General features: G+C 41.4%; 60 non-coding genes and 11 pseudogenes across 60 annotated transcripts; all 71 read left to right on the top strand.

Annotated features, from left to right (window-relative positions):
• Nucleotides 1-94: 94 nt before the first annotated feature.
• Nucleotides 95-213, top strand: LOC135070492 (5S ribosomal RNA). Its single transcript, XR_010256655.1, has one exon. It is a non-coding gene; the product is annotated as a 5S ribosomal RNA (ribosomal RNA).
• Nucleotides 214-320: 107 nt separating this feature from the next.
• Nucleotides 321-439, top strand: LOC134886489 (5S ribosomal RNA). The gene has a single exon (XR_010170570.1). It is a non-coding gene; the product is annotated as a 5S ribosomal RNA (ribosomal RNA).
• A 107-nt stretch (nt 440-546) lies between these two features.
• LOC135060088 (5S ribosomal RNA) lies at nt 547-665 on the top strand. Its single transcript, XR_010246478.1, has one exon. It is a non-coding gene; the product is annotated as a 5S ribosomal RNA (ribosomal RNA).
• A 107-nt stretch (nt 666-772) lies between these two features.
• LOC134885565 (5S ribosomal RNA) lies at nt 773-891 on the top strand. Its single transcript, XR_010169677.1, has one exon. It is a non-coding gene; the product is annotated as a 5S ribosomal RNA (ribosomal RNA).
• Nucleotides 892-998: 107 nt separating this feature from the next.
• On the top strand, nt 999-1,117 carry LOC134900261 (5S ribosomal RNA). Its single transcript, XR_010173778.1, has one exon. It is a non-coding gene; the product is annotated as a 5S ribosomal RNA (ribosomal RNA).
• A 107-nt stretch (nt 1,118-1,224) lies between these two features.
• On the top strand, nt 1,225-1,343 carry LOC134900260 (5S ribosomal RNA). Its single transcript, XR_010173777.1, has one exon. It is a non-coding gene; the product is annotated as a 5S ribosomal RNA (ribosomal RNA).
• Nucleotides 1,344-1,450: 107 nt separating this feature from the next.
• Nucleotides 1,451-1,569, top strand: LOC134884846 (5S ribosomal RNA). Its single transcript, XR_010168978.1, has one exon. It is a non-coding gene; the product is annotated as a 5S ribosomal RNA (ribosomal RNA).
• A 107-nt stretch (nt 1,570-1,676) lies between these two features.
• On the top strand, nt 1,677-1,795 carry LOC135070302 (5S ribosomal RNA). Its single transcript, XR_010256471.1, has one exon. It is a non-coding gene; the product is annotated as a 5S ribosomal RNA (ribosomal RNA).
• Nucleotides 1,796-1,902: 107 nt separating this feature from the next.
• LOC134900258 (5S ribosomal RNA) lies at nt 1,903-2,021 on the top strand. The gene has a single exon (XR_010173775.1). It is a non-coding gene; the product is annotated as a 5S ribosomal RNA (ribosomal RNA).
• Nucleotides 2,022-2,128: 107 nt separating this feature from the next.
• LOC135070491 (5S ribosomal RNA) lies at nt 2,129-2,247 on the top strand. Its single transcript, XR_010256654.1, has one exon. It is a non-coding gene; the product is annotated as a 5S ribosomal RNA (ribosomal RNA).
• A 107-nt stretch (nt 2,248-2,354) lies between these two features.
• Nucleotides 2,355-2,473, top strand: LOC134887376 (5S ribosomal RNA; annotated as a pseudogene).
• Nucleotides 2,474-2,580: 107 nt separating this feature from the next.
• Nucleotides 2,581-2,699, top strand: LOC135060086 (5S ribosomal RNA). Its single transcript, XR_010246476.1, has one exon. It is a non-coding gene; the product is annotated as a 5S ribosomal RNA (ribosomal RNA).
• Nucleotides 2,700-2,806: 107 nt separating this feature from the next.
• LOC135064762 (5S ribosomal RNA) lies at nt 2,807-2,925 on the top strand. Its single transcript, XR_010251062.1, has one exon. It is a non-coding gene; the product is annotated as a 5S ribosomal RNA (ribosomal RNA).
• Nucleotides 2,926-3,032: 107 nt separating this feature from the next.
• On the top strand, nt 3,033-3,151 carry LOC134900257 (5S ribosomal RNA). Its single transcript, XR_010173774.1, has one exon. It is a non-coding gene; the product is annotated as a 5S ribosomal RNA (ribosomal RNA).
• Nucleotides 3,152-3,258: 107 nt separating this feature from the next.
• On the top strand, nt 3,259-3,377 carry LOC134884371 (5S ribosomal RNA). The gene has a single exon (XR_010168521.1). It is a non-coding gene; the product is annotated as a 5S ribosomal RNA (ribosomal RNA).
• A 107-nt stretch (nt 3,378-3,484) lies between these two features.
• Nucleotides 3,485-3,603, top strand: LOC134900255 (5S ribosomal RNA). The gene has a single exon (XR_010173773.1). It is a non-coding gene; the product is annotated as a 5S ribosomal RNA (ribosomal RNA).
• Nucleotides 3,604-3,710: 107 nt separating this feature from the next.
• On the top strand, nt 3,711-3,829 carry LOC134892232 (5S ribosomal RNA; annotated as a pseudogene).
• A 107-nt stretch (nt 3,830-3,936) lies between these two features.
• Nucleotides 3,937-4,055, top strand: LOC135062065 (5S ribosomal RNA). The gene has a single exon (XR_010248425.1). It is a non-coding gene; the product is annotated as a 5S ribosomal RNA (ribosomal RNA).
• Nucleotides 4,056-4,162: 107 nt separating this feature from the next.
• LOC135070063 (5S ribosomal RNA) lies at nt 4,163-4,281 on the top strand. The gene has a single exon (XR_010256237.1). It is a non-coding gene; the product is annotated as a 5S ribosomal RNA (ribosomal RNA).
• Nucleotides 4,282-4,388: 107 nt separating this feature from the next.
• Nucleotides 4,389-4,507, top strand: LOC135064116 (5S ribosomal RNA). The gene has a single exon (XR_010250429.1). It is a non-coding gene; the product is annotated as a 5S ribosomal RNA (ribosomal RNA).
• Nucleotides 4,508-4,614: 107 nt separating this feature from the next.
• LOC134900254 (5S ribosomal RNA) lies at nt 4,615-4,733 on the top strand. The gene has a single exon (XR_010173772.1). It is a non-coding gene; the product is annotated as a 5S ribosomal RNA (ribosomal RNA).
• A 107-nt stretch (nt 4,734-4,840) lies between these two features.
• Nucleotides 4,841-4,959, top strand: LOC134900253 (5S ribosomal RNA). The gene has a single exon (XR_010173771.1). It is a non-coding gene; the product is annotated as a 5S ribosomal RNA (ribosomal RNA).
• A 107-nt stretch (nt 4,960-5,066) lies between these two features.
• Nucleotides 5,067-5,185, top strand: LOC135062887 (5S ribosomal RNA). The gene has a single exon (XR_010249228.1). It is a non-coding gene; the product is annotated as a 5S ribosomal RNA (ribosomal RNA).
• Nucleotides 5,186-5,292: 107 nt separating this feature from the next.
• Nucleotides 5,293-5,411, top strand: LOC134894948 (5S ribosomal RNA; annotated as a pseudogene).
• A 107-nt stretch (nt 5,412-5,518) lies between these two features.
• Nucleotides 5,519-5,637, top strand: LOC135062064 (5S ribosomal RNA). Its single transcript, XR_010248424.1, has one exon. It is a non-coding gene; the product is annotated as a 5S ribosomal RNA (ribosomal RNA).
• Nucleotides 5,638-5,744: 107 nt separating this feature from the next.
• LOC135060888 (5S ribosomal RNA) lies at nt 5,745-5,863 on the top strand. The gene has a single exon (XR_010247282.1). It is a non-coding gene; the product is annotated as a 5S ribosomal RNA (ribosomal RNA).
• Nucleotides 5,864-5,970: 107 nt separating this feature from the next.
• On the top strand, nt 5,971-6,089 carry LOC134892745 (5S ribosomal RNA; annotated as a pseudogene).
• Nucleotides 6,090-6,196: 107 nt separating this feature from the next.
• LOC135060085 (5S ribosomal RNA) lies at nt 6,197-6,315 on the top strand. Its single transcript, XR_010246475.1, has one exon. It is a non-coding gene; the product is annotated as a 5S ribosomal RNA (ribosomal RNA).
• A 107-nt stretch (nt 6,316-6,422) lies between these two features.
• On the top strand, nt 6,423-6,541 carry LOC135068440 (5S ribosomal RNA). The gene has a single exon (XR_010254641.1). It is a non-coding gene; the product is annotated as a 5S ribosomal RNA (ribosomal RNA).
• A 107-nt stretch (nt 6,542-6,648) lies between these two features.
• LOC135064115 (5S ribosomal RNA) lies at nt 6,649-6,767 on the top strand. The gene has a single exon (XR_010250428.1). It is a non-coding gene; the product is annotated as a 5S ribosomal RNA (ribosomal RNA).
• A 107-nt stretch (nt 6,768-6,874) lies between these two features.
• LOC134900252 (5S ribosomal RNA) lies at nt 6,875-6,993 on the top strand. Its single transcript, XR_010173770.1, has one exon. It is a non-coding gene; the product is annotated as a 5S ribosomal RNA (ribosomal RNA).
• Nucleotides 6,994-7,100: 107 nt separating this feature from the next.
• On the top strand, nt 7,101-7,219 carry LOC134900251 (5S ribosomal RNA). The gene has a single exon (XR_010173769.1). It is a non-coding gene; the product is annotated as a 5S ribosomal RNA (ribosomal RNA).
• A 107-nt stretch (nt 7,220-7,326) lies between these two features.
• On the top strand, nt 7,327-7,445 carry LOC135070227 (5S ribosomal RNA). Its single transcript, XR_010256398.1, has one exon. It is a non-coding gene; the product is annotated as a 5S ribosomal RNA (ribosomal RNA).
• Nucleotides 7,446-7,552: 107 nt separating this feature from the next.
• LOC134892231 (5S ribosomal RNA) lies at nt 7,553-7,671 on the top strand (annotated as a pseudogene).
• A 107-nt stretch (nt 7,672-7,778) lies between these two features.
• LOC135066354 (5S ribosomal RNA) lies at nt 7,779-7,897 on the top strand. Its single transcript, XR_010252602.1, has one exon. It is a non-coding gene; the product is annotated as a 5S ribosomal RNA (ribosomal RNA).
• Nucleotides 7,898-8,004: 107 nt separating this feature from the next.
• LOC135060084 (5S ribosomal RNA) lies at nt 8,005-8,123 on the top strand. Its single transcript, XR_010246474.1, has one exon. It is a non-coding gene; the product is annotated as a 5S ribosomal RNA (ribosomal RNA).
• A 107-nt stretch (nt 8,124-8,230) lies between these two features.
• Nucleotides 8,231-8,349, top strand: LOC135069870 (5S ribosomal RNA). The gene has a single exon (XR_010256050.1). It is a non-coding gene; the product is annotated as a 5S ribosomal RNA (ribosomal RNA).
• A 107-nt stretch (nt 8,350-8,456) lies between these two features.
• On the top strand, nt 8,457-8,575 carry LOC135069398 (5S ribosomal RNA). The gene has a single exon (XR_010255580.1). It is a non-coding gene; the product is annotated as a 5S ribosomal RNA (ribosomal RNA).
• A 107-nt stretch (nt 8,576-8,682) lies between these two features.
• Nucleotides 8,683-8,801, top strand: LOC134900250 (5S ribosomal RNA). The gene has a single exon (XR_010173768.1). It is a non-coding gene; the product is annotated as a 5S ribosomal RNA (ribosomal RNA).
• A 107-nt stretch (nt 8,802-8,908) lies between these two features.
• On the top strand, nt 8,909-9,027 carry LOC134892230 (5S ribosomal RNA; annotated as a pseudogene).
• Nucleotides 9,028-9,134: 107 nt separating this feature from the next.
• On the top strand, nt 9,135-9,253 carry LOC135069868 (5S ribosomal RNA). The gene has a single exon (XR_010256049.1). It is a non-coding gene; the product is annotated as a 5S ribosomal RNA (ribosomal RNA).
• Nucleotides 9,254-9,360: 107 nt separating this feature from the next.
• Nucleotides 9,361-9,479, top strand: LOC135061340 (5S ribosomal RNA). Its single transcript, XR_010247724.1, has one exon. It is a non-coding gene; the product is annotated as a 5S ribosomal RNA (ribosomal RNA).
• Nucleotides 9,480-9,586: 107 nt separating this feature from the next.
• LOC135069397 (5S ribosomal RNA) lies at nt 9,587-9,705 on the top strand. Its single transcript, XR_010255579.1, has one exon. It is a non-coding gene; the product is annotated as a 5S ribosomal RNA (ribosomal RNA).
• A 107-nt stretch (nt 9,706-9,812) lies between these two features.
• On the top strand, nt 9,813-9,931 carry LOC134900249 (5S ribosomal RNA). Its single transcript, XR_010173767.1, has one exon. It is a non-coding gene; the product is annotated as a 5S ribosomal RNA (ribosomal RNA).
• A 107-nt stretch (nt 9,932-10,038) lies between these two features.
• On the top strand, nt 10,039-10,157 carry LOC134892229 (5S ribosomal RNA; annotated as a pseudogene).
• Nucleotides 10,158-10,264: 107 nt separating this feature from the next.
• On the top strand, nt 10,265-10,383 carry LOC135059142 (5S ribosomal RNA). Its single transcript, XR_010245557.1, has one exon. It is a non-coding gene; the product is annotated as a 5S ribosomal RNA (ribosomal RNA).
• A 107-nt stretch (nt 10,384-10,490) lies between these two features.
• On the top strand, nt 10,491-10,609 carry LOC135062063 (5S ribosomal RNA). Its single transcript, XR_010248423.1, has one exon. It is a non-coding gene; the product is annotated as a 5S ribosomal RNA (ribosomal RNA).
• Nucleotides 10,610-10,716: 107 nt separating this feature from the next.
• Nucleotides 10,717-10,835, top strand: LOC135068439 (5S ribosomal RNA). Its single transcript, XR_010254640.1, has one exon. It is a non-coding gene; the product is annotated as a 5S ribosomal RNA (ribosomal RNA).
• Nucleotides 10,836-10,942: 107 nt separating this feature from the next.
• Nucleotides 10,943-11,061, top strand: LOC135064114 (5S ribosomal RNA). Its single transcript, XR_010250427.1, has one exon. It is a non-coding gene; the product is annotated as a 5S ribosomal RNA (ribosomal RNA).
• Nucleotides 11,062-11,168: 107 nt separating this feature from the next.
• Nucleotides 11,169-11,287, top strand: LOC134900248 (5S ribosomal RNA). The gene has a single exon (XR_010173766.1). It is a non-coding gene; the product is annotated as a 5S ribosomal RNA (ribosomal RNA).
• A 107-nt stretch (nt 11,288-11,394) lies between these two features.
• LOC134900246 (5S ribosomal RNA) lies at nt 11,395-11,513 on the top strand. Its single transcript, XR_010173764.1, has one exon. It is a non-coding gene; the product is annotated as a 5S ribosomal RNA (ribosomal RNA).
• A 107-nt stretch (nt 11,514-11,620) lies between these two features.
• On the top strand, nt 11,621-11,739 carry LOC135070226 (5S ribosomal RNA). Its single transcript, XR_010256397.1, has one exon. It is a non-coding gene; the product is annotated as a 5S ribosomal RNA (ribosomal RNA).
• A 107-nt stretch (nt 11,740-11,846) lies between these two features.
• LOC134896628 (5S ribosomal RNA) lies at nt 11,847-11,965 on the top strand (annotated as a pseudogene).
• Nucleotides 11,966-12,072: 107 nt separating this feature from the next.
• Nucleotides 12,073-12,191, top strand: LOC135063402 (5S ribosomal RNA). The gene has a single exon (XR_010249735.1). It is a non-coding gene; the product is annotated as a 5S ribosomal RNA (ribosomal RNA).
• A 107-nt stretch (nt 12,192-12,298) lies between these two features.
• Nucleotides 12,299-12,417, top strand: LOC135066131 (5S ribosomal RNA). Its single transcript, XR_010252387.1, has one exon. It is a non-coding gene; the product is annotated as a 5S ribosomal RNA (ribosomal RNA).
• Nucleotides 12,418-12,524: 107 nt separating this feature from the next.
• LOC135061203 (5S ribosomal RNA) lies at nt 12,525-12,643 on the top strand. The gene has a single exon (XR_010247592.1). It is a non-coding gene; the product is annotated as a 5S ribosomal RNA (ribosomal RNA).
• Nucleotides 12,644-12,750: 107 nt separating this feature from the next.
• LOC135069101 (5S ribosomal RNA) lies at nt 12,751-12,869 on the top strand. The gene has a single exon (XR_010255291.1). It is a non-coding gene; the product is annotated as a 5S ribosomal RNA (ribosomal RNA).
• A 107-nt stretch (nt 12,870-12,976) lies between these two features.
• Nucleotides 12,977-13,095, top strand: LOC134892228 (5S ribosomal RNA; annotated as a pseudogene).
• Nucleotides 13,096-13,202: 107 nt separating this feature from the next.
• Nucleotides 13,203-13,321, top strand: LOC135062862 (5S ribosomal RNA). The gene has a single exon (XR_010249202.1). It is a non-coding gene; the product is annotated as a 5S ribosomal RNA (ribosomal RNA).
• A 107-nt stretch (nt 13,322-13,428) lies between these two features.
• On the top strand, nt 13,429-13,547 carry LOC135062062 (5S ribosomal RNA). Its single transcript, XR_010248422.1, has one exon. It is a non-coding gene; the product is annotated as a 5S ribosomal RNA (ribosomal RNA).
• Nucleotides 13,548-13,654: 107 nt separating this feature from the next.
• Nucleotides 13,655-13,773, top strand: LOC134900244 (5S ribosomal RNA). The gene has a single exon (XR_010173763.1). It is a non-coding gene; the product is annotated as a 5S ribosomal RNA (ribosomal RNA).
• Nucleotides 13,774-13,880: 107 nt separating this feature from the next.
• On the top strand, nt 13,881-13,999 carry LOC134901221 (5S ribosomal RNA). Its single transcript, XR_010174712.1, has one exon. It is a non-coding gene; the product is annotated as a 5S ribosomal RNA (ribosomal RNA).
• A 107-nt stretch (nt 14,000-14,106) lies between these two features.
• LOC134900243 (5S ribosomal RNA) lies at nt 14,107-14,225 on the top strand. Its single transcript, XR_010173762.1, has one exon. It is a non-coding gene; the product is annotated as a 5S ribosomal RNA (ribosomal RNA).
• Nucleotides 14,226-14,332: 107 nt separating this feature from the next.
• LOC135070225 (5S ribosomal RNA) lies at nt 14,333-14,451 on the top strand. Its single transcript, XR_010256396.1, has one exon. It is a non-coding gene; the product is annotated as a 5S ribosomal RNA (ribosomal RNA).
• Nucleotides 14,452-14,558: 107 nt separating this feature from the next.
• On the top strand, nt 14,559-14,677 carry LOC134894427 (5S ribosomal RNA; annotated as a pseudogene).
• A 107-nt stretch (nt 14,678-14,784) lies between these two features.
• LOC135063401 (5S ribosomal RNA) lies at nt 14,785-14,903 on the top strand. Its single transcript, XR_010249734.1, has one exon. It is a non-coding gene; the product is annotated as a 5S ribosomal RNA (ribosomal RNA).
• Nucleotides 14,904-15,010: 107 nt separating this feature from the next.
• LOC135062061 (5S ribosomal RNA) lies at nt 15,011-15,129 on the top strand. Its single transcript, XR_010248421.1, has one exon. It is a non-coding gene; the product is annotated as a 5S ribosomal RNA (ribosomal RNA).
• Nucleotides 15,130-15,236: 107 nt separating this feature from the next.
• Nucleotides 15,237-15,355, top strand: LOC135061202 (5S ribosomal RNA). Its single transcript, XR_010247591.1, has one exon. It is a non-coding gene; the product is annotated as a 5S ribosomal RNA (ribosomal RNA).
• A 107-nt stretch (nt 15,356-15,462) lies between these two features.
• LOC134892227 (5S ribosomal RNA) lies at nt 15,463-15,581 on the top strand (annotated as a pseudogene).
• Nucleotides 15,582-15,688: 107 nt separating this feature from the next.
• Nucleotides 15,689-15,807, top strand: LOC134900242 (5S ribosomal RNA). Its single transcript, XR_010173761.1, has one exon. It is a non-coding gene; the product is annotated as a 5S ribosomal RNA (ribosomal RNA).
• A 107-nt stretch (nt 15,808-15,914) lies between these two features.
• Nucleotides 15,915-16,033, top strand: LOC135062060 (5S ribosomal RNA). The gene has a single exon (XR_010248420.1). It is a non-coding gene; the product is annotated as a 5S ribosomal RNA (ribosomal RNA).
• The last annotated feature ends 103 nt before the right edge of the window (nt 16,034-16,136 follow it).

The raw sequence follows: 16,136 nt of genomic DNA, 5'->3' as shown, positions 1-16,136 counted from the left end.
AACACCGTTCTGTTGATGCATTCCATTTTCAAACGTATTAATTTATGAACCAGTAGTTAGAAGTAGAAAAGTTCTAACAGAAACCATAAAGCTCATCTACAGCCACACCACACTGGATACGCCCAATCTCATCTGATCTTGGAAGCTAAGCAGTGTTGGACCTGGTTAGTACTTGGATGGGAGACCACTTGGGAATACAAGGTGCAGTAGATATTTTTATACTACCAACACCGTTCTGTTGATGCATTCCATTTTCAAACGTATTAATTTATGAACCAGTAGTTAGAAGTAGAAAAGTACTAACAGAAACCATAAAGCTCTTCTACAGCCACACCACACTGGATATGCCCAATCTCATCTGATCTTGGAAGCTAAGCAGTGTTGGGCCTGGTTAGTTCTTGGATGGGAGACCACCTGGGAATACAAGGTGCTGTAGATATTTTTATACTGCCAACACCGTTCTGTTGATGCATTCCATTTTCAAACGTATTCATTTATGAACCAGTAGTTAGAAGTAGAAAAGTTCTAACAGAAACCAGAAAGTTCATCTACAGCAACACCACACTGGATACGCCCAATCTCATCTGATCTTGGAAGCTAAGCAGTGTTGGGCCTGGTTAGTACTTGGATGGGAGACCACCTGGGAATACAAGGTGCTGTAGATATTTTTATACTGCCAACACCGTTCTGTTGATGCATTCCATTTTCAAACGTGTTCATTTATGAACCAGTAGTTAGAAGTAGAAAAGTTCTAACAGAAACCACAAAGCTCATCTACAGCCACACCACACTGGATACGCCCAATCTCATCTGATCTTCGAAGCTAAGCAGTGTTGGGCCTGGTTAGTACTTGGATGGGAGACCACCTTGGAATACAAGGTGCTGTAGATATTTTTATACTGCCAATACCGTTCTGTTGATGCATTCCATTTTCAAACGTATTCATTTATGAACCAGTAGTTAGAAGTAGAAAAGTTCTAAAAGAAACCACAAAGCTCATCTACAGCCACACCACACTGGATACGCCCAATCTCATCTGATCTTGGAAGCTAAGCAGTGTTGGGCCTGGTTAGTACTTGGATGGGAGACCACCTGGGAATACAAGGTGCTGTAGATATTTTTATACTGCCAACACCGTTCTGTTGATGCATTCCATTTTCAAACGTATTCATTTATGAACCAGTAGTTAGAAGTAGAAAAGTTCTAACAGAAACCATAAAGCTCATCTACAGCCACACCACACTGGATACGCCCAATCTCATCTGATCTTGGAAGCTAAGCAGTGTTGGGCCTGGTTAGTACTTGGATGGGAGACCACCTGGGAATACAAGGTGCTGTAGATATTTTTATACTGCCAACACCGTTCTGTTGATGCATTCAATTTTCAAACGTATTCATTTATGAACCAGTACTTACAAGTAGAAAAGTTCAAACAGAAACCACAAAGCTCATCTACAGCCACACCACACTGGATACGCCCAATCTCATCTGATCTTGGAAGCTAAGCAGTGTTGGGTCTGGTTAGTACTTGGATGGGAGACTCCTTGGGAAAACAAGGTGCTGTAGATATTTTTATACTGCCAACACCGTTCTGTTGATGCATTCCATTTTCAAATGTATTCATTTATGAACCAGTAGTTAGAAGTAGAAAAGTTCTAACAGAAACCACAAAGCTCATATACAGCCACACCACACTGGATACGCCCAATCTCATCTGAACTTGGAAGCTAAGCAGTGTTGGGCCTGGTTAGTACTTGGATGGGAGACCACCTGGGAATACAATGTGCTGTAGATATTTTTATACTGCCAACACCGTTCTGTTGATGCATTCCATTTTCAAACGTATTCATTTATGAACCAGTAGTTAGAAGTAGAAAAGTTCTAACAGAAACCATAAAGCTCATCTACAGCCACACCACACTGGATACGCCCAATCTCATCTGATCTTGGAAGCTAAGCAGTGTTGGGCCTGGTTAGTACTTGGATGGGAGACCACCTGGGAATACAAGGTGCTGTAGATATTTTTATACTGCCAACACCGTTCTGTTGATGCATTCAATTTTCAAACGTATTCATTTATGAACCAGTACTTACAAGTAGAAAAGTTCAAACAGAAACCACAAAGCTCATCTACAGCCACACCACACTGGATACGCCCAATCTCATCTGATCTTGGAAGCTAAGCAGTGTTGGACCTGGTTAGTACTTGGATGGGAGACCACTTGGGAATACAAGGTGCAGTAGATATTTTTATACTACCAACACCGTTCTGTTGATGCATTCCATTTTCAAACGTATTAATTTATGAACCAGTAGTTAGAAGTAGAAAAGTACTAACAGAAACCATAAAGCTCTTCTACAGCCACACCACACTGGATATGCCCAATCTCATCTGATCTTGGAAGCTTAGCAGTGTTGGGCCTGGTTAGTACTTGGATGGGAGACCACCTGGGAATACAAGGTGCTGTAGATATTTTTATACTGCCAACACCGTTCTGTTGATGCATTCCATTTTCAAACGTATTCATTTATGAACCAGTAGTTAGAAGTAGAAAAGTTCTAACAGAAACCAAAAAGTTCATCTACAGCAACACCACACTGGATACGCCCAATCTCATCTGATCTTGGAAGCTAAGCAGTGTTGGGCCTGGTTAGTACTTGGATGGGAGACCACCTGGGAATACAAGGTGCTGTAGATATTTTTATACTGCCAACACCGTTCTGTTGATGCATTCCATTTTAAAACGTATTCATTTATGAACCAGTAGTTAGAAGTAGAAAAGTTCTAACAGAAACCACAAAGCTCATCTACAGCCACACCACACTGGATACGCCCAATCTCATCTGATCTTGGAAGCTAAGCAGTGTTGGGTCTGGTTAGTACTTGGATGGGAGACCCCTTGGGAATACAAGGTGCTGTAGATATTTTTATACTGCCAACACCGTTCTGTTGATGCATTCCATTTTCAAATGTATTAATTTATGAACCAGTAGTTAGAAGTAGAAAAGTTCTAACAGAAACCACAAAGCTCATCTACAGCCACACCACACTGGATACGCCCAATCTCATCTGATCTTGGAAGCTAAGCAGTGTTGGGCCTGGTTAGTACTTGGATGGGAGACCACCTGGGAATACAAGGTGCTGTAGATATTTTTATACTGCCAACACCGTTCCGTTGATGCATTCCATTTTCAAACGTGTTCATTTATGAACCAGTAGTTAGAAGTAGAAAAGTTCTAACAGAAACCACAAAGCTCATCTACAGCCACACCACACTGGATACGCCCAATCTCATCTGATCTTCGAAGCTAAGCAGTGTTGGGCCTGGTTAGTACTTGGATGGGAGACCACCTGTGAATACAAGGTGCTGTAGATATTTTTATACTGCCAATACCGTTCTGTTGATGCATTCCATTTTCAAACGTATTCATTTATGAACCAGTAGTTAGAAGTAGAAAAGTTCTAACAGAAACCACAAAGCTCATCTACAGCCACACCACACTGGATACGCCCAATCTCATCTGATCTTGGAAGCTAAGCAGTGTTGGGCCTGGTTAGTACTTGGATGGGAGACCACCTGGGAATACAAGGTGCTGTAGATATTTTTATACTGCCAACACCGTTCTGTTGATGCATTCCATTTTCAAACTTATTCATTTATGAACCAGTAGTTAGAAGTAGAAAAGTTCTAACAGAAACCATAAAGCTTATCTACAGCCACACCACACTGGATACGCCCAATCTCATCTGATCTAGGAAGCTAAGCAGTGTTGGGACTGGTTAGTACTTGGATGGGAGACTACCTGGGAATACAAGGTGCTGTAGATAATTTTATACTGCCAACACCGTTCTGTTGATGCATTCCATTTTCAAACGTATTCATTTATGAACCAGTAGTTAGAAGTAGAAAAGTTCTAACAGAAACCAGAAAGTTCATCTACAGCAACACCACACTGTATACGCCCAATCTCATCTGATCTTGGAAGCTAAGCAGTGTTGGGCCTGGTTAGTACTTGGATGGGAGACCACCTGGGAATACAAGGTGCTGTAGATATTTTTATACTGCCAACACCGTTCTGTTGATGCATTCCATTTTCAAATGTATTCATTTATGAACCAGTAGTTAGAAGTAGAAAAGTTCTAACAGAAACCACAAAGCTCATCTACAGCCACACCACACTGGATACGCCCAATCTCATCTGATCTTGGAAGCTAAGCAGTGTTGGGCCTGGTTAGCACTTGGATGGGAGACCACCTGAGAATACAAGGTGCTGTAGATATTTTTATACTGCCAACACCGTTCTGTTGATGCATTCCATTTTCAAACGTATTCATTTATGAACCAGTAGTTAGAAGTAGAAAAGTTCAAACAGAAACCACAAAGCTCATCTACAGCCACACCACACTGGATACGCCCAATCTCATCTGATCTTGGAAGCTAAGCAGTGTTGGTCCTGGTTAGTACTTGGATGGGGGACCACCTGGGAATACAAGGTGCTGTAGATATTTTTATACTGCCAACACCGTTCTGTTGATGCATTCCATTTTCAAACATATTCATTTATGAACCAGTAGTTAGAAGTAGAAAAGTTCTAACAGAAACCACAAAGCTCATCTACAGCCACACCACACTGGATACGCCCAATCTCATCTGATCTTGGAAGCTAAGCAGTGTTGGGCCTGGTTAGTACTTGGATGGGAGACCACCTGGGAATACAAGGTGCTGTAGATATTTTTATACTACCAACACCGTTCTGTTGATGCATTCCATTTTCAAACGTATTCATTTATGAACCAGTAGTTAGAAGTAGAAAAGTTCTAACAGAAACCATAAAGCTCATCTACAGCCACACCACACTGGATACGCCCAATCTCATCTGATCTTGGAAGCTAAGCAGTGTTGGGCCTGGTTAGTACTTGGATGGGAGACCACCTGGGAATACAAGGTGCTGTAGATATTTTTATACTACCAACACCGTTCTGTTGATGCATTCCATTTTCAAACGTATTCATTTATGAACCAGTAGTTAGAAGTAGAAAAGTTCTAACAGAAACCAGAAAGTTCATCTACAGCCACACCACACTGGATACGCCCAATCTCATCTGATCTTGGAAACTAAGCAGTGTTGGGCCTGGGTAGTACTTGGATGGGAGACCACCTGGGAATACAAGGTGCTGTAGATAATTTTATACTGCCAACACCGTTCTGTTGATGCATTCCATTTTAAAACATATTCATTTATGAACCAGTAGTTAGAAGTAGAAAAGTTCTAACAGAAACCATAAAGCTTATCTACAGCCACACCACACTGGATACGCCCAATCTCATCTGATCTAAGAAGCTAAGCAGTGTTGGGACTGGTTAGTACTTGGATGGGAGACTACCTGGGAATACAAGGTGCTGTAGATAATTTTATACTGCCAACACCGTTCTGTTGATGCATTCCATTTTCAAACGTATTCATTTATGAACCAGTAGTTAGAAGTAGAAAAGTTCTAACAGAAACCAGAAAGTTCATCTACAGCAACACCACACTGTATACGCCCAATCTCATCTGATCTTGGAAGCTAAGCAGTGTTGGGCCTGGTTAGTACTTGGATGGGAGACCACCTGGGAATACAAGGTGCTGTAGATATTTTTATACTGCCAACACCGTTCTGTTGATGCATTCCATTTTCAAACTTATTCATTTATGAACCAGTAGTTAGAAGTAGAAAAGTTCTAACAGAAACCATAAAGCTCATCTACAGCCACACCACACTGGATACGCCCAATCTCATCTGATCTTGGAAGCTAAGCAGTGTTGGGCCTGGTTAGTACTTGGATGGGAGACCACCTGGGAATACAAGGTACTGTAGATATTTTTATACTGCCAACACCGTTCTATTGATGCATTCCATTTTCAAACGTATTCATTTATGAACCAGTAGTTAGAAGTAGAAAAGTTCAAACAGAAACCACAAAGCTCATCTACAGCCACACCACACTGGATACGCCCAATCTCATCTGATCTTGGAAACTAAGCAGTGTTGGTCCTGGTTAGCACTTGGATGGGAGACCACCTGGGAATACAAGGTGCTGTAGATATTTTTATACTGCCAACACCGTTCTGTTGATGCATTCCATTTTCAAACATATTCATTTATGAACCAGTAGTTAGAAGTAGAAAAGTTCTAACAGAAACCACAAAGCTCATCTACAGCAACACCACACTGGATACGCCCAATCTCATCTGATCTTGGAAGCTAAGCAGTGTTGGGCCTGGTTAGTACTTGGATGGGAGACCACCTGGGAATACAAGGTGCTGTAGATATTTTTATACTACCAACACCGTTCTGTTGATGCATTCCATTTTCAAATGTATTCATTTATGAACCAGTAGTTAGAAGTAGAAAAGTTCTAACAGAAACCACAAAGCTCATCTACAGCCACACCACACTGGATACGCCCAATCTCATCTGATCTTGGAAGCTAAGCAGTGTTGGGCCTGGTTAGCACTTGGATGGGAGACCACCTGGGAATACAAGGTGCTGTAGATATTTTTATACTGCCAACACCGTTCTGTTGATGCATTCCATTTTCAAACGTATTCATTTATGAACCAGTAGTTAGAAGTAGAAAAGTTCAAACAGAAACCACAAAGCTCATCTACAGCCACACCACACTGGATACGCCCAATCTCATCTGATCTTGGAAGCTAAGCAGTGTTGGTCCTGGTTAGTACTTGGATGGGGGACCACCTGGGAATACAAGGTGCTGTAGATATTTTTATACTGCCAACACCGTTCTGTTGATGCATTCCATTTTCAAACATATTCATTTATGAACCAGTAGTTAGAAGTAGAAAAGTTCTAACAGAAACCACAAAGCTCATCTACAGCCACACCACACTGGATACGCCCAATCTCATCTGATCTTGGAAGCTAAGCAGTGTTGGGCCTGGTTAGTACTTGGATGGGAGACCACCTGGGAATACAAGGTGCTGTAGATATTTTTATACTACCAACACCGTTCTGTTGATGCATTCCATTTTCAAACGTATTCATTTATGAACCAGTAGTTAGAAGTAGAAAAGTTCTAACAGAAACCATAAAGCTCATCTACAGCCACACCACACTGGATACGCCCAATCTCATCTGATCTTGGAAGCTAAGCAGTGTTGGGCCTGGTTAGTACTTGGATGGGAGACCACCTGGGAATACAAGGTGCTGTAGATATTTTTACACTACCAACACCGTTCTGTTGATGCATTCCATTTTCAAACGTATTCATTTATGAACCAGTAGTTAGAAGTAGAAAAGTTCTAACAGAAACCAGAAAGTTCATCTACAGCCACACCACACTGGATACGCCCAATCTCATCTGATCTTGGAAACTAAGCAGTGTTGGGCCTGGGTAGTACTTGGATGGGAGACCACCTGGGAATACAAGTTGCTGTAGATAATTTTATACTGCCAACACCGTTCTGTTGATGCATTCCATTTTAAAACATATTCATTTATGAACCAGTAGTTAGAAGTAGAAAAGTTCTAACAGAAACCATAAAGCTTATCTACAGCCACACCACACTGGATACGCCCAATCTCATCTGATCTAGGAAGCTAAGCAGTGTTGGGACTGGTTAGTACTTGGATGGGAGACTACCTGGGAATACAAGGTGCTGTAGATAATTTTATACTGCCAACACCGTTCTGTTGATGCATTCCATTTTAAAACGTATTCATTTATGAACCAGTAGTTAGAAGTAGAAAAGTTCTAACAGAAACCACAAAGTTCATCTACAGCCACACCACACTGGATACGCCCAATCTCATCTGATCTTGGAAGCTAAGCAGTGTTGGGCCTGGTTAGTACTTGGATGAGAGACCACCTGGGAATACAAGGTGCTGTAGATATTTTTATACTGCCAACACCGTTCTGTTGATGCATTCCATTTTCAAACGTATTCATTTATGAACCAGTTGTTAGAAGTAGAAAAGTTCTAACAGAAACCAGAAAGTTCATCTACAGCAACACCACACTGGATACGCCCAATCTCATCTGATCTTGGAAGCTAAGCAGTGTTGGGCCTGGTTAGTACTTGGATGGGAGACCACCTGGGAATACAAGGTGCTGTAGATATTTTTATACTGCCAACACCGTTCTGTTGATGCATTCCATTTTAAAACGTATTCATTTATGAACCAGTAGTTAGAAGTAGAAAAGTTCTAACAGAAACCACAAAGCTCATCTACAGCCACACCACACTGGATACGCCCAATCTCATCTGATCTTGGAAGCTAAGCAGTGTTGGGTCTGGTTAGTACTTGGATGGGAGTCCCCTTGGGAATACAAGGTGCTGTAGATATTTTTATACTGCCAACACCGTTCTGTTGATGCATTCCATTTTCAAATGTATTCATTTATGAACCAGTAGTTAGAAGTAGAAAAGTTCTAACAGAAACCACAAAGCTCATCTACAGCCACACCACACTGGATACGCCCAATCTCATCTGATCTTCGAAGCTAAGCGGTGTTGGGCCTGGTTAGTACTTGGATGGGAGACCACCTGGGAATACAAGGTGCTGTAGATATTTTTATACTGCCAATACCGTTCTGTTGATGCATTCCATTTTCAAACGTATTCATTTATGAACCAGTAGTTAGAAGTAGAAAAGTTCTAACAGAAACCACAAAGCTCATCTACAGCCACACCACACTGGATACGCCCAATCTCATCTGATCTTGGAAGCTAAGCAGTGTTGGGCCTGGTTAGTACTTGGATGGGAGACCACCTGGGAATACAAGGTGCTGTAGATATTTTTATACTGCCAACACCGTTCTGTTGATGCATTCCATTTTCAAACTTATTCATTTATGAACAAGTAGTTAGAAGTAGAAAAGTTCTAACAGAAACCATAAAGCTTATCTACAGCCACACCACACTGGATACGCCCAATCTCATCTGATCTAGGAAGCTAAGCAGTGTTGGGACTGGTTAGTACTTGGATGGGAGACTACCTGGGAATACAAGGTGCTGTAGATAATTTTATACTGCCAACACCGTTCTGTTGATGCATTCCATTTTAAAACGTATTCATTTATGAACCAGTAGTTAGAAGTAGAAAAGTTCTAACAGAAACCACAAAGCTCATCTACAGCCACACCACACTGGATACGCCCAATCTCATCTGATCTTGGAAGCTAAGCAGTGTTGGGTCTGGTTAGTACTTGGATGGGAGTCCCCTTGGGAATACAAGGTGCTGTAGATATTTTTATACTGCCAACACCGTTCTGTTGATGCATTCCATTTTCAAATGTATTCATTTATGAACCAGTAGTTAGAAGTAGAAAAGTTCTAACAGAAACCACAAAGCTCATCTACAGCCACACCACACTGGATACGCCCAATCTCATCTGATCTTGGAAGCTAAGCAGTGTTGGGCCTGGTTAGTACTTGGATGGGAGACCACCTTGGAATACAAGGTGCTGTAGATATTTTTATACTGCCAACACCGTTCTGTTGATGCATTCCATTTTCAAACGTATTCATTTATGAACCAGTAGTTAGAAGTAGAAAAGTTCTAACAGAAACCACAAAGCTCATCTACAGCCACACCACACTGGATACGCCCAATCTCATCTGATCTTCGAAGCTAAGCGGTGTTGGGCCTGGTTAGTACTTGGATGGGAGACCACCTGGGAATACAAGGTGCTGTAGATATTTTTATACTGCCAATACCGTTCTGTTGATGCATTCCATTTTCAAACGTATTCATTTATGAACCAGTAGTTAGAAGTAGAAAAGTTCTAACAGAAACCACAAAGCTCATCTACAGCCACACCACACTGGATACGCCCAATCTCATCTGATCTTGGAAGCTAAGCAGTGTTGGGCCTGGTTAGTACTTGGATGGGAGACCACCTGGGAATACAAGGTGCTGTAGATATTTTTATACTGCCAACACCGTTCTGTTGATGCATTCCATTTTCAAACTTATTCATTTATGAACAAGTAGTTAGAAGTAGAAAAGTTCTAACAGAAACCATAAAGCTTATCTACAGCCACACCACACTGGATACGCCCAATCTCATCTGATCTAGGAAGCTAAGCAGTGTTGGGACTGGTTAGTACTTGGATGGGAGACTACCTGGGAATACAAGGTGCTGTAGATAATTTTATACTGCCAACACCGTTCTGTTGATGCATTCCATTTTAAAACGTATTCATTTATGAACCAGTAGTTAGAAGTAGAAAAGTTCTAACAGAAACCACAAAGTTCATCTACAGCCACACCACACTGGATATGCCCAATCTCATCTGATCTTGGAAGCTAAGCAGTGTTGGGCCTGGTTAGTACTTGGATGGGAGACCACCTGGGAATACAAGGTGCTGTAGATATTTTTATACTGCCAACACCGTTCTGTTGATGCATTCCATTTTCAAACGTATTCATTTATGAACCAGTAGTTAGAAGTAGAAAAGTTCTAACAGAAACCAGAAAGTTCATCTACAGCAACACCACACTGTATACGCCCAATCTCATCTGATCTTGGAAGCTAAGCAGTGTTGGGCCTGGTTAGTACTTGGATGGGAGACCACCTGGGAATACAAGGTGCTGTAGATATTTTTATACTGCCAACACCGTTCTGTTGATGCATTCCATTTTCAAATGTATTCATTTATGAACCAGTAGTTAGAAGTAGAAAAGTTCTAACAGAAACCACAAAGCTCATCTACAGCCACACCACACTGGATACGCCCAATCTCATCTGATCTTGGAAGCTAAGCAGTGTTGGGCCTGGTTAGCACTTGGATGGGAGACCACCTGGGAATACAAGGTGCTGTAGATATTTTTATACTGCCAACACCGTTCTGTTGATGCATTCCATTTTCAAACGTATTCATTTATGAACCAGTAGTTAGAAGTAGAAAAGTTCAAACAGAAACCACAAAGCTCATCTACAGCCACACCACACTGGATACGCCCAATCTCATCTGATCTTGGAAGCTAAGCAGTGTTGGTCCTGGTTAGTACTTGGATGGGGGACCACCTGGGAATACAAGGTGCTGTAGATATTTTTATACTGCCAACACCGTTCTGTTGATGCATTCCATTTTCAAACATATTCATTTATGAACCAGTAGTTAGAAGTAGAAAAGTTCTAACAGAAACCACAAAGCTCATCTACAGCCACACCACACTGGATACGCCCAATCTCATCTGATCTTGGAAGCTAAGCAGTGTTGGGCCTGGTTAGTACTTGGATGGGAGACCACCTGGGAATACAAGGTGCTGTAGATATTTTTATACTACCAACACCGTTCTGTTGATGCATTCCATTTTCAAACGTATTCATTTATGAACCAGTAGTTAGAAGTAGAAAAGTTCTAACAGAAACCATAAAGCTCATCTACAGCCACACCACACTGGATACGCCCAATCTCATCTGATCTTGGAAGCTAAGCAGTGTTGGGCCTGGTTAGTACTTGGATGGGAGACCACCTGGGAATACAAGGTGCTGTAGATATTTTTATACTACCAACACCGTTCTGTTGATGCATTCCATTTTCAAACGTATTCATTTATGAACCAGTAGTTAGAAGTAGAAAAGTTCTAACAGAAACCAGAAAGTTCATCTACAGCCACACCACACTGGATACGCCCAATCTCATCTGATCTTGGAAACTAAGCAGTGTTGGGCCTGGGTAGTACTTGGATGGGAGACCACCTGGGAATACAAGTTGCTGTAGATAATTTTATACTGCCAACACCGTTCTGTTGATGCATTCCATTTTAAAACATATTCATTTATGAACCAGTAGTTAGAAGTAGAAAAGTTCTAACAGAAACCATAAAGCTTATCTACAGCCACACCACACTGGATACGCCCAATCTCATCTGATCTAGGAAGCTAAGCAGTGTTCGGACTGGTTAGTACTTGGATGGGAGACTACCTGGGAATACAAGGTGCCGTAGATAATTTTATACTGCCAACACCGTTCTGTTGATGCATTCCATTTTAAAACGTATTCATTTATGAACCAGTAGTTAGAAGTAGAAAAGTTCTAACAGAAACCACAAAGTTCATCTACAGCCACACCACACTGGATACGCCCAATCTCATCTGATCTTGGAAGCTAAGCAGTGTTGGGCCTGGTTAGTACTTGGATGGGAGACCACCTGGGAATACAAGGTGCTGCAGATATTTTTATACTGCCAACACCGTTCTGTTGATGCATTCCATTTTCAAACGTATTCATTTATGAACCAGTAGTTAGAAGTAGAAAAGTTCTAACAGAAACCAGAAAGTTCATCTACAGCAACACCACACTGTATACGCCCAATCTCATCTGAGCTTGGAAGCTAAGCAGTGTTGGGCCTGGTTAGTACTTGGATGGGAGACCACCTGGGAATACAAGGTGCTGTAGATATTTTTATACTGCCAACACCGTTCTGTTGATGCATTCCATTTTCAAACTTATTCATTTATGAACCAGTAGTTAGAAGTAGAAAAGTTCTAACAGAAACCATAAAGCTCATCTACAGCCACATCACACTGGATACGCCCAATCTCATCTGATCTTGGAAGCTAAGCAGTGTTGGGCCTGGTTAGTACTTGGATGGGAGACCACCTGGGAATACAAGGTGCTGTAGATATTTTTATACTACCAACACCGTTCTGTTGATGCATTCCATTTTCAAACGTATTCATTTATGAACCAGTAGTTAGAAGTAGAAAAGTTCTAACAGAAACCAGAAAGTTCATCTACAGCCACACCACACTGGATACGCCCAATCTCATCTGATCTTGGAAACTAAGCAGTGTTGGGCCTGCGTAGTACTTGGATGGGAGACCACCTGGGAATACAAGGTGCTGTAGATATTTTTATACTGCCAACACCGTTCTGTTGATGCATTCCATTTTCAAACTTATTCATTTATGAACCAGTAGTTAGAAGTAGAAAAGTTCTAACAGAAACCATAAAGCTTATCTACAGCCACACCACACTGGATACGCCCAATCTCATCTGATCTAGGAAGCTAAGCAGTGTTGGGACTGGTTAGTACTTGGATGGGAGACTACCTGGGAATACAAGGTGCTGTAGATAATTTTATACTGCCAACACTGTTCTGTTGATGCATTCCATTTTAAAACGTATTCATTTATGAACCAGTAGTTAGAAGTAGAAAAGTTCTAACAGAAACCACAACGTTCATCTACAGCCACACCACACTGGATACGCCCAATCCCATCTGATCTTGGAAGCTAAGCAGTGTTGGGCCTGGTTAGTACTTGGATGGGAGACCACCTGGGAATACAAGGTGCTGTAGATATTTTTATACTGCCAACACCGTTCTGTTGATGCATTCCATTTTCAAACGTATTCATTTATGAACCAGTAGTTAGAAGTAGAAAAGTTCTAACAGAAACCAGAAAGTTCATCTACAGCAACACCACACTGTATACGCCCAATCTCATCTGATCTTGGAAGCTAAGCAGTGTTGGGCCTGGTTAGTACTTGGATGGGAGACCACCTGGGAATACAAGGTGCTGTAGATATTTTTATACTGCCAACACCGTTCTGTTGATGCATTCCATTTTCAAATGTATTCATTTATGAACCAGTAGTTAGAAGTTGAAAAGTTCTAACAGAAACCATAAAGCTCATCTACAGCCACACCACACTGGATACGCCCAATCTCATCTGATCTTGGAAGCTAAGCAGTGTTGGGCCTGGTTAGTACTTGGATGGGAGACCACCTGGGAATACAAGGTGCTGTAGATATTTTTATACTACCAACACCGTTCTGTTGATGCATTCCATTTTCAAACGTATTCATTTATGAACCAGTAGTTAGAAGTAGAAAAGTTCTAATAGAAACCATAAAGCTCATCTACAGCCACACCACACTGGATACGCCCAATCTCATCTGATCTTGGAAGCTAAGCAGTGTTGGGCCTGGTTAGTACTTGGATGGGAGACCACTTGGGAATACAAGGTGCTGTAGATATTTTTATACTACCAACACCGTTCTGTTGATGCATTCCATTTTCAAACGTATTCATTTATGAACCAGTAGTTAGAAGTAGAAAAGTTCAAACAGAAACCATAAAGCCCATCTACAGCCACACCACACTGGATACGCCCAATCTCATCTGATCTTGGAAGCTAAGCAGTGTTGGGCCTGGTTAGTACTTGGATGGGAGACCACCTGGGAATACAAGGTGCTGTAGATATTTTTATACTACCAACACCGTTCTGTTGATGCATTCCATTTTCAAACGTATTCATTTATGAACCAGTAGTTAGAAGTAGAAAAGTTCTAACAGAAACCAGAAAGTTCATCTACAGCCACACCACACTGGATACGCCCAATCTCATCTGATCTTGGAAACTAAGCAGTGTTGGGCCTGGGTAGTACTTGGATGGGAGACCACCTGGGAATACAAGTTGCTGTAGATAATTTTATACTGCCAACACCGTTCTGTTGATGCATTCCATTTTAAAACATATTCATTTATGAACCAGTAGTTAGAAGTAGAAAAGTTCTAACAGAAACCATAAAGCTTATCTACAGCCACACCACACTGGATACGCCCAATCTCATCTGATCTAGGAAGCTAAGCAGTGTTGGGACTGGTTAGTACTTGGATGGGAGACTACCTGGGAATACAAGGTGCCGTAGATAATTTTATACTGCCAACACCGTTCTGTTGATGCATTCCATTTTAAAACGTATTCATTTATGAACCAGTAGTTAGAAGTAGAAAAGTTCTAACAGAAACCACAAAGTTCATCTACAGCCACACCACACTGGATACGCCCAATCTCATCTGATCTTGGAAGCTAAGCAGTGTTGGGCCTGGTTAGTACTTGGATGGGAGACCACCTGGGAATACAAGGTGCTGCAGATATTTTTATACCGCCAACACCGTTCTGTTGATGCATTCCATTTTCAAACGTATTCATTTATGAACCAGTAGTTAGAAGTAGAAAAGTTCTAACAGAAACCAGAAAGTTCATCTACAGCAACACCACACTGTATACGCCCAATCTCATCTGATCTTGGAAGCTAAGCAGTGTTGGGCCTGGTTAGTACTTGGATGGGAGACCACCTGGGAATACAAGGTGCTGTAGATATTTTTATACTGCCAACACCGTTCTGTTGATGCATTCCATTTTCAAACTTATTCATTTATGAACCAGTAGTTAGAAGTAGAAAAGTTCTAACAGAAACCATAAAGCTCATCTACAGCCACATCACACTGGATACGCCCAATCTCATCTGATCTTGGAAGCTAAGCAGTGTTGGGCCTGGTTAGTACTTGGATGGGAGACCACCTGGGAATACAAGGTGCTGTAGATATTTTTATACTGCCAACACCGTTCTGTTGATGCATTCCATTTTCAAACTTATTCATTTATGAACCAGTAGTTAGAAGTAGAAAAGTTCTAACAGAAACCATAAAGCTTATCTACAGCCACACCACACTGGATACGCCCAATCTCATCTGATCTAGGAAGCTAAGCAGTGTTGGGACTGGTTAGTACTTGGATGGGAGACTACCTGGGAATACAAGGTGCTGTAGATAATTTTATACTGCCAACACTGTTCTGTTGATGCATTCCATTTTAAAACGTATTCATTTATGAACCAGTAGTTAGAAGTAGAAAAGTTCTAACAGAAACCACAACGTTCATCTACAGCCACACCACACTGGATACGCCCAATCTCATCTGATCTTGGAAGCTAAGCAGTGTTGGGCCTGGTTAGTACTTGGATGGGAGACCACCTGGGAATACAAGGTGCTGTAGATATTTTTATACTGCCAACACCGTTCTGTTGATGCATTCCATTTTCAAACGTATTCATTTATGAACCAGTAGTTAGAAATAGAAAAGTTCTAACAGAAACCAGAAAGTTCATCTACAGCAACACCACACTGTATACGCCCAATCTCATCTGATCTTGGAAGCTAAGCAGTGTTGGGCCTGGTTAGTACTTGGATGGGAGACCACCTGGGAATACAAGGTGCTGTAGATATTTTTATACTGCCAACACCGTTCTGTTGATGCATTCCATTTTCAAATGTATTCATTTATGAACCAGTAGTTAGAAGTAGAAAAGTTCTAACAGAAACCATAAA

The sequence above is a fragment of the Pseudophryne corroboree genome, chromosome 3 (genome assembly GCF_028390025.1).
Source record: "Pseudophryne corroboree isolate aPseCor3 chromosome 3, aPseCor3.hap2, whole genome shotgun sequence".
NCBI lineage: Eukaryota > Metazoa > Chordata > Amphibia > Anura > Myobatrachidae > Pseudophryne > Pseudophryne corroboree.
This window is presented reverse-complemented; position numbering and strand designations above follow the sequence as displayed.